An 8924-nucleotide genomic window follows, 5' to 3' on the forward strand; every position below is an offset into this window, starting at 1 on the left:
CCAGCACTCTAGCGTTAACTGTCACTGTGACTGCTGCTCTTCTCTAGCTAGCTCACTCGCCTACTCCACCTAATGTCTACATCACACACTCTGCATCACCCATCTGGGATGCCTAGGTGGCAAACATGGTTAACACACTTGGCTGCTAAATGGAAGTCTGGCAGTTTGAGACCTAGAGGCTCCTCAGAAGAAAGGCCTAGAAATCTATTTCCAAAAAATCAGCCACTTCAAACCTTATAGAGCATAGTTCTACTCTGATACATGGGCCAGCATGAGTTGGGATCAACTGAGTGGTAACTAGCTTTCACACCTCTTATGTACCACCTTTCCTCCCTTCTCCACTCTCCTCCCAGTGCGGGTAGTGGGTCTTATTTAATGCTTCATAGGTTAAGTTACCAGGAGGGAAGTTCTCACCACCAAATCTGCAAATCTATTTTCATCAGTACCTGTCCCACCTTCTCCATTACTGAAACAGAGAAAACCACCTACTTTTTTCCATAGGTGGCCTAGGCCCCACTCCTTCCAACCTTCTAAGAACCCTCACTCTCCATCTTGGCCGTACCCTCTATCTTCTGTATCCCCGGATCTTTCCAATCAGCATTCAAACATGGTCCAGTATCGTTCAGCTTTAAAAAAAATAAGTAAAGCAAAACAAAACAAAACCCAGCTCTGGCATTCCATTTCCCTTCAGAGCCAAGTTTCTCAGAGAACTGACAAGACCTACAGTCTTCACTCCTTCACCTGCTGTTCACTATTTATTCATTTTAAACCAACTTCTACCCACAGATCACAGAAACCACTGTTTTTGTCAATGTCACCACTGGCCACTTTTCAAATCTCATCTTATTCAATTGCTAAGATTTTCCTCCTTGAAATAACTCCTCTCTTGGTTTTGACACACCACACTGTCTCAGTGTTTCTCCCTCCTTTTCCACTGTTCTTTATCTGCTTCCTTTGCAGGCCCCTCCTCTACCCAATTCCTAAAATCTAGAGTTCCTCAGGACCTGGATCCTCTACTCTTCTCATTTCTCCAGGCCAATGACTCCCAAATTTACATCTCCAGCTCAGATATCAATTCTCTTCTCCAGATCTGTGTATACAACTATGTATGTGACATTGCTCTTGATGTCTCCAACTTAACAGAATCAAAGATGAATTCATCTTTATTTAGCCTCCCTCCCAAAACTGTTCCTCTTGCAGTCTTCCACATTTAGTAAATGGTACCTTCATCCACTTAGTTGCTCACGTCAGAAATCTGAGTCACTCGACACCTGCTTCCCTTACCCACAACTCTTCCATATCAAATTCAAGTACTTTGTTGAATGAATAAAGGAATGAATGAATGAAGTCTTAGTTTAAACATTTCTTCTTCAGAGAAGCAAATTCCCTTAACCACACCAGACTACATGAAACTCTCCACTACACTCTTTTCATAGCATCCTATGTTTTTCCTTCATAACATTTCCCATGATTTATAATTACATGTGTAATTATATGATCATCTGTGTAATGTTCACCTCTCCCTAGATACTGAGCTCCATGAAGGCAGGGACCAAGACTGTCTTGTTCAGCCCTGTACTCCTAGCACTTACTACTGTGCCAACATATGGTATTTGCTTGATAAATATTTGTTGAATAAAAGTTGCAGCTTTTACCCAAGATCATCTTTCTAAGCTGGGAATGCTTTCATGTGCTATCATCTACCAGGCTACTCACCAAAACCCCAAGGGTCACGACACTGCAGTGCTCATCCTGGAGGTGAGGAGTCCAAGGAGTCCAGGAACCCCTTTTTCAAAGGTGATCCTCACCTAGATGAAGATAAAAAGAAACAAAATTCCTAAGTGAATTAAAAAAGAAACCAACACTATCATTTTGTTACTGAATGTCTTAAAAGATAAACAAGTTTCCCATTTATTCTAAGATATCAGTTTCAGAAGTTCTCATCTCCCAATGGAAAGAGCATCAACTCCCAATTATTAAACAGTATTTTATCCAATCTGTAGATATTTCAAGGCCCTTGTGGCTTTCCCTCCTTCCTTCCCAGCTGCACATTGTATTTTCAGAGGCTGGAGAAGTGCTAAGTGCAAATAAAATCAATTTTTCTACTTTTTACTTTTCTGGGCATTTCGTAGGGGAGAAAAAAAAACCTCATTTTTGCTTCTCCCTATTCCGTATTAGTATAGAGAACCGAGAGCTGACTGTAAAGGTGAAATGAGACAAAATCCCAGATATGTTTTGAATTCACAAAGTGAAGATCATTCATTTCCTCCCTACCCTCAGCTGTAACTCTACAATGGTAACTATTCAACAAGAAAATGTATTTCCATACACTGTGGGAGGAACTTAGGGTATAACAATCTGACCAGCTGATGTCGCTTTATTGAGTGCCTACTATGTGCAAAATGCTGTACTAAATCGAACCAGGTAAGACAATAAAAAAATTCGAGTTACTGGTCAAGTAGGACACTTTCCAACAACAGTCCCTATAAACTAGATATGACACTGTGCCTCCCCCTTTGCCCAGAATTTATAGTTCGAAGTGTAAAAGAGAACCAAGTTCCAGACTGTCTTTGAGCCAAGTTATTTAGGAAACTTTAAAAGAAGATGTTAGAGTGCCACAAAGTTATAACAAAATTCACAGAATCAATCTGACCAAGCTCAGAATCACCTCTACAATTCCAATTTTAACTCTTCCAGTAATCCTTCCCCACTTTCCTGCTCTAAGAAGTCAAGTTTATTACAACTATGTCATGTTTAACAAATCTCATTTCTGTGCTATGACCACTACTCCATAAAAGGCATAGTATCAAACTTAGAATGTGGAACTAAAGGCCTCAGGATTCCATTCCTAGCTCATTCTTAACTTCTGGCATGCCAACTACTAAAAGGCTTCCTCTCAGAAAAAGTGCACCATGGGAAGAACCCATCTTTCCCCAACAAGGGAGAAAAGAAAACTATACGACAGGCGTATACAGAAAAACCTTGATCCAGATAAAATATTCATGTATGCTTTTGTCCTCAAAGGATAAAAATGCATCCATCGTCTTTCAACAGCTAACAAACTTTAGGCAAGCAAACAAAACCTTGTATAAAGCTGAAGAGTTTTGACAGAATTTAAGCATCCAAAAATGAATTTCAACCATCACATCTGGAGTAACGGCTACCCAAAGTAAAATGTCAGCAGCAACGTTCCTTCTATCTGAAACTCTTCTTGATTCCCAACTCTCTCCAGGAACATCCATCTGTGGTCCCAAAACAATCATATTCGTAATACTCGTGTAACACTTTTAAAACTGTATCCCTGTTATATGCAGACAGGGAACTCCCTGAGGGTAGGGCCTGTACCATTCATCATCTCAGCACCTGACACCCAGAAGAAACTCAATACATGCTGGTTGGTCCATGATGGTAATGAGCTTAACTTTTTGCTGTCAAGTTGACTCCAAATCATGGTGACCCTGTAGGACAGAGCAGACAGAACTGCTATACAAGGTTTCCAAGGCTATAATCTTTACAGAAGCTCACTGCCCCATCTTTCTGCTGTGAACGGCTGGCTGGTGGGTTTGAACTGCCTGCTGACCTTCTGGTTAGCACTGAGGCTTAACCACTGTGCCACCAGGACTCCTTATAACAGTAATGAGCCTGGGGCTTGTGTACTGTTACACTCAACTTGCATTCACACAAACCAATGATGACATGATAAATACCAGTTTAACTTCTCACCACCTGTCTTTCCCCTTAGCTTTATGAGATGAGTTACTGCAGAAGCCCCTGCTCAGAGAAAAGTATAAGGTCAAGTGCACTTAAGAGTTTTGACTTGCATTTCACTTGATGACCTCTGCCTTGGAAAAGGCTAAAGTAATGAATAAATGTAGTTTTAATTTACAAAGAATCTGGATTAAAAAACACACTAACCAAACAAAATAGCCAAATACACTCAGACCGAATCACAGAGGTTGGGCATGCATCATCAAGTCCTTTACCTTCCAAATGCCCGATTTCCTCTCTCTTCTACATCAGGGCACAAAAGAACTTTCCAAGGATGATCCCTGCCTCCCAAACAGAAGTGATTTTTTAGGTCAAAGTGGAGTGACACCAGCCAGTCTCACATTCAGTCCTACAGGGATGAAAAGAAAAAAGTCATACCCAAATTCACACCGATCCCAAAGAAAACCACCTATTGTCTAACACCCATTGTCCAACAGTCTGTAGCCAAAGCAACATTTGGAAGAAAGAACAGTAAGGAAATAGGTCAAAAATATGGAAGGAAGGCAAGACCACTAAAATTCAAAATACAAGTTAAAGGCAGGGATGATGCAACCTAAAGCCATTCCATTTAGGATTGCTGTAGTGAGGTACCTTAGAAACAATCTCAACTCATAGCAATCCCATCTCACAGAGAACTGCTCCGTAGGGTTTTCTAGAGTGTCGTACCCTGGTGGTGCAACGGTTAAGCACTCAGCTGCTTACCCAAAAGTTGCCTTATGGCAGTCTACTTCCATAAAGATTAAAGCCTTGGAAATCCTAAAGGATAGTTTTACTGTGTCCTAAAGAGTTGCTATGAGTAGAAATCAACTTGGTGACAACTTTAAAAAAACAAACCAAACATACTGCTGTCAAGTCAGACCTGACTCATAGCGACCCCTCCTTGGGCTTCTGAGGTGGTATCTCTACAAAAGGAGATTGCCCAACTTTCCTTCCGAGGGTTTGAACCACCAGCCTTCTGGTTAGCAGTCAAGTGCCTTAGGCACCACACCACCAGAGCTCCTACTTTACAGGAGCTAATTGCCAGATATTTCTCCTGCAGAGCTACTGGTAGGTTCAAACCACTTACCTTTCAGGTAGCAGCTAAACACTGAACTGTTGGGCCACCATGGCTCCTTTACTGAAGACTAGCCACGCTAACAAGTGACTGGGGAGTTTAGAAAAACAAAATCTATGAGACACAAAATCTCACTTTGATTGTTGTTTTTAACTTTCTCTACAACTAAGACACAGTCATCACAGGTTGCAAAATGGACTTTTTCTTTTACTATGCCCTGTTCTTAGCATAAGGAGCTCTAGTGGCCTAGTGGATAAGGCATTTGGCTGCTAACAAGAAGGTCAACAGTTCAAACCCACTAGCTGCTCTGTGAAAGGAAGATGGGGCAATCTAGTTCCATAGATTGACAGCCTCAGAACCCCAATGGGGGTTATGAGTTGGAATCGGCTCCATGGCAGTGTTTGTTTTTTTTTTTTTCCCTTAGCATAATGGATTGCTGGAAAAACACTGCCAAGCCTAAAATGCAAGTAACCATAAGACAATTCAACTCTCAAAAATCAGCTGGTCTAGAGCAGGAATTTTTAACTTGGAGTCTGATGACTACCTAAGGGTCACTCCCAAGTGGTCTATGAACAGAACTGGAGGGAAGGGGGCAGTCTATGAACTTGCTGGGAAAAAATTTGATACTTATTGTCACTAACCTCTAACTAAAAGTTAGCATTGCCTTCAATTGTGAAAGTAGGTGACAACTCATGTTAGTATTACTACCAGTCCTGTAACGGTGTCACCAATAAAAATTATAAGACATTCTCGTGTCACATTATGGTTGTTGCAGATCTCATGAAATAGTAATATTTATATTCCTCATTACTTTAAATTACAGTATTATTAGACCTGTGCCCTGGTGGCACAGTGGTTAAGTGCTCAGCTGCTAACTGAAAGGTCAGTGGTTCTAACCAGCCTTCCATGAGAGAAAGATGTGGCAATTTGCTTCTGTAGAGATTATAGCCTTGGAAACCCTATGGAGCAGTTCTACTCTGTCCTATAGGGTTGCTACGAGTTGGAATTGACTTGAAGGCAGTGGGTTTGATTTTTGTTTTGGCTACATTTTGTTATTTAATGTTACAAAGAAGCAAAAAATCACTATATCACAATTGTTTAGTATTTTGATAACTATTTCCATTTCATTTGTAATTCTACGTATTTTATTTTATATATTTAGAAAGCATTATCTCAGAATGGGTCCTATGATTCATCAGATAGCTAAAGAGGTACATAGAATATAAAAGGTTAGGTAAAAAGTAAACCCTGATCTAGAGCAAGTAAAGTTTCTACAGACCATCATTATAGTCACCAAGGCAGACAAACTGTTCCACCAACATGATCTCACAGTTGAAGAAAACTGAACTGCCAGAAAGCCAAGTAACATGTCCAAGGTCACCCAAATTTAGGGTTGGCATCAGTCTTGGTTAGCACTCACTGCATCTTTATACCTCTCCCATGGGGATCTGTGCTTACATATTTCTGTAACTGCTATCACTACTATCTTGCCACTGAAGTGGGCAAGATATCACCTTTCAAAACCAATATAAAAGCATAACCCAGATGACAGAACAAGACAGATGTACAACGTACTCCTTTTTGTTCTTTGATCAAGCATATCACATAATTGCTACAAAAGCTGGATTTGGTCTGCTCCTGAGGTAGTTTTTTAGAAGTGACAAAAAGTTAGGCTATAACTTCTCATCCTCAGAGATGTTCAGTGCACTTTACAGACAGATAAGCACTAACTTGTTAAGTGTTACAATGCAGTTATGAGTGGTCAGGACAGGTGGTATCACCACTTCATAAATGGGAAAACTGGAGAATAAACACTAAAGGATTTTCAAAGTCGTATATAAATTAACAAGAGCACCAACTTCCTGATTCCAAGTTTAAGGTTCTACCCACTGTACCATGCCACCATGACCAAATATTTACCTGATTATACTTGTGAAACCTCTGTATATTTTTCCCCCTATCAGCCAGCCAGCCTTTTCCTTTAATTCACAGAAGCAGTCACTTGTAAGGCTATAGGGCAAATATTCCATGAATTCCTATACACATAAATACTTTTTCAATTGTGCTAGCCAGCTAAGGAAGCGTTCCCGACCTGAATCCTTAGCCCAAGTGCTAATATGTAACTACCAGCCTTATACAAACAGACAGTAGAATTGTTCCTTCACCTTTAGCCGGTAACCTAACTATCTACTTACCGTAACTTCTGGATCTCTTATCATCTCACATACAACACTGTTATTACAAAATAGTAATCTAATTGTCCACTATCATAAATTACCAAATGTCACGCTAGACTCAACTTCCCAATAAATATTCTCTTCTTATTTAAACCATCAATTAATGGAATCTTCATTCTTCAAAATATTCTTATTCCACCCAACTAATGGCTCCTTTTATTAATCCATCTCTGCTCTTGATAGCTTGGATCTTTTTCCATAGTAAGTAAGGGGTCTTTTCTTAAAGTTGTACTTAGGACCCCTACCTTTATTTATACTATGCTTCTTCCTGGCTAAAGCTTCCCAAATTGCTAGTAGCCAGTCAAAAAGAAAACAACAGACAAAAAAAAAAAAAAAAAAGAACAATTATGTTGCATGATTTCCAAGAACAGTCAGATTCTTAATTCATACATGTGTTTTACTCATCAACATCTTTCTGCCTACCCCACCTTCAAACTGCTCAACTAGTTTACTACCAATTCTTCCTACCTGTTAATTCTGATAAATCATTTTGTGTTCAGTGCACAAGAACCCAAACTTCTAACCCAAGAACAAACACTTAATTCCTGGATTTATCAATTGCTAACAAATACCCCATCACACACCCCTGATTAAAATGCAACTCCTTCAATTACTCAAGCATTTTCCCATGTGATGCCATTGCCAGGGATCTATATTTGTCTTAACCACAGTTTAACTTTGCACCAATTCTATCCCATCTTAGCAACTCTTTATGTCCATTTCTTTATCTTGTCTAATAACTTTATTGACTCCCAACTGGGCCCAAGTTTAGACTCTAAGTCATTCTTCTCTATCACTTAAAATCTGTTTTCCTCACCTTCCTGCAGACTATAGTTCTTTGGAGAACAGATTTCAGGCCTCTTCCTTCCATGCTTGATAGCCCTCACATCAGGCCCCCAGCAACACTATCTCAAGCTTCTGGCCCTTCCCCCTGAACATAACAACCAAGCCTGCTGTTATTTTCCTTAGGATAGCTCCTTTTCACCAGGCTCACCCAACACTAAACAGTGACATCTTAATACTCTTTGCAACTTTCAAAGGCCAATGACTAGGGCCCCACTTTGGATATAGCTGGTGCGTCCCAAGACCCCCTCAATGACTCAATGACCTAGACAGAGCGCCAACTCACCTGCTGGAGCCCTTTACTACTCAAACGTTCTCAGCTTTCACCTCCCCCCACAATTCTACAAGTCATTGGCCAGAAAACTCTTTATCTCTCTCTTCATCTCCGTGATCTTACAGACCCCACCAACTCAACCTGAATTCCATTTTTTTTTTTTTTTTTATTCTCCTTCCCTACTGTTTTTTTTTTTTTTTTTTTGCGCTCTCTCTCTCTCTCTCTTGCTCCTCCAACACCTTTCATCCTAGGACCCTGAGACCGTCCCATGTTCTCATTCAGCCTCCAAGCACTGCTTGGGGCACAGTCTATGGAAAATCGAAAGAGGACCCTCCCGTTTCTCACCACTGCTTTGGTAAGGGGTGAGCATCAGACGCCCTCTCCGCCTCCCCACCATCTCCCCTTACTGGATCCTCCAGACTCAACTCACTAAATCCGCAACCCCGATCCTCTCCTCTTTCTCCTCGCACCCCCCTTATGGCTCTCCGCAACTGCAGAAGCCCCTGGCCCCAAACCGGTTCAAAACACGCGGACTCGATTACCCCCTCCCCCTGCCCAGTTCTTCCCCTTCCCCTCCCCCCAAGGTGCCACTTACCCCGAAGGCAGGCGTGGGGGAGGGGCGAGGAGGAGCAAAGTGGAGGAGGGGGCTCCGTTCGGAGCTGCTCTCAGCCCCGGGGGGCCGGGGCCGGGGCCAGCGGCGGCGGCGCAGCGTCTGAGAATAAACACTAAAGGATTTTCAAAGTCGTAT

Source organism: Orycteropus afer, unplaced genomic scaffold, assembly GCF_000298275.1.
Source record: "Orycteropus afer afer isolate SDZICR_OR568_19922 unplaced genomic scaffold, OryAfe1.0 scaffold00010, whole genome shotgun sequence".
Taxonomy (NCBI): Eukaryota; Metazoa; Chordata; class Mammalia; order Tubulidentata; family Orycteropodidae; genus Orycteropus; species Orycteropus afer.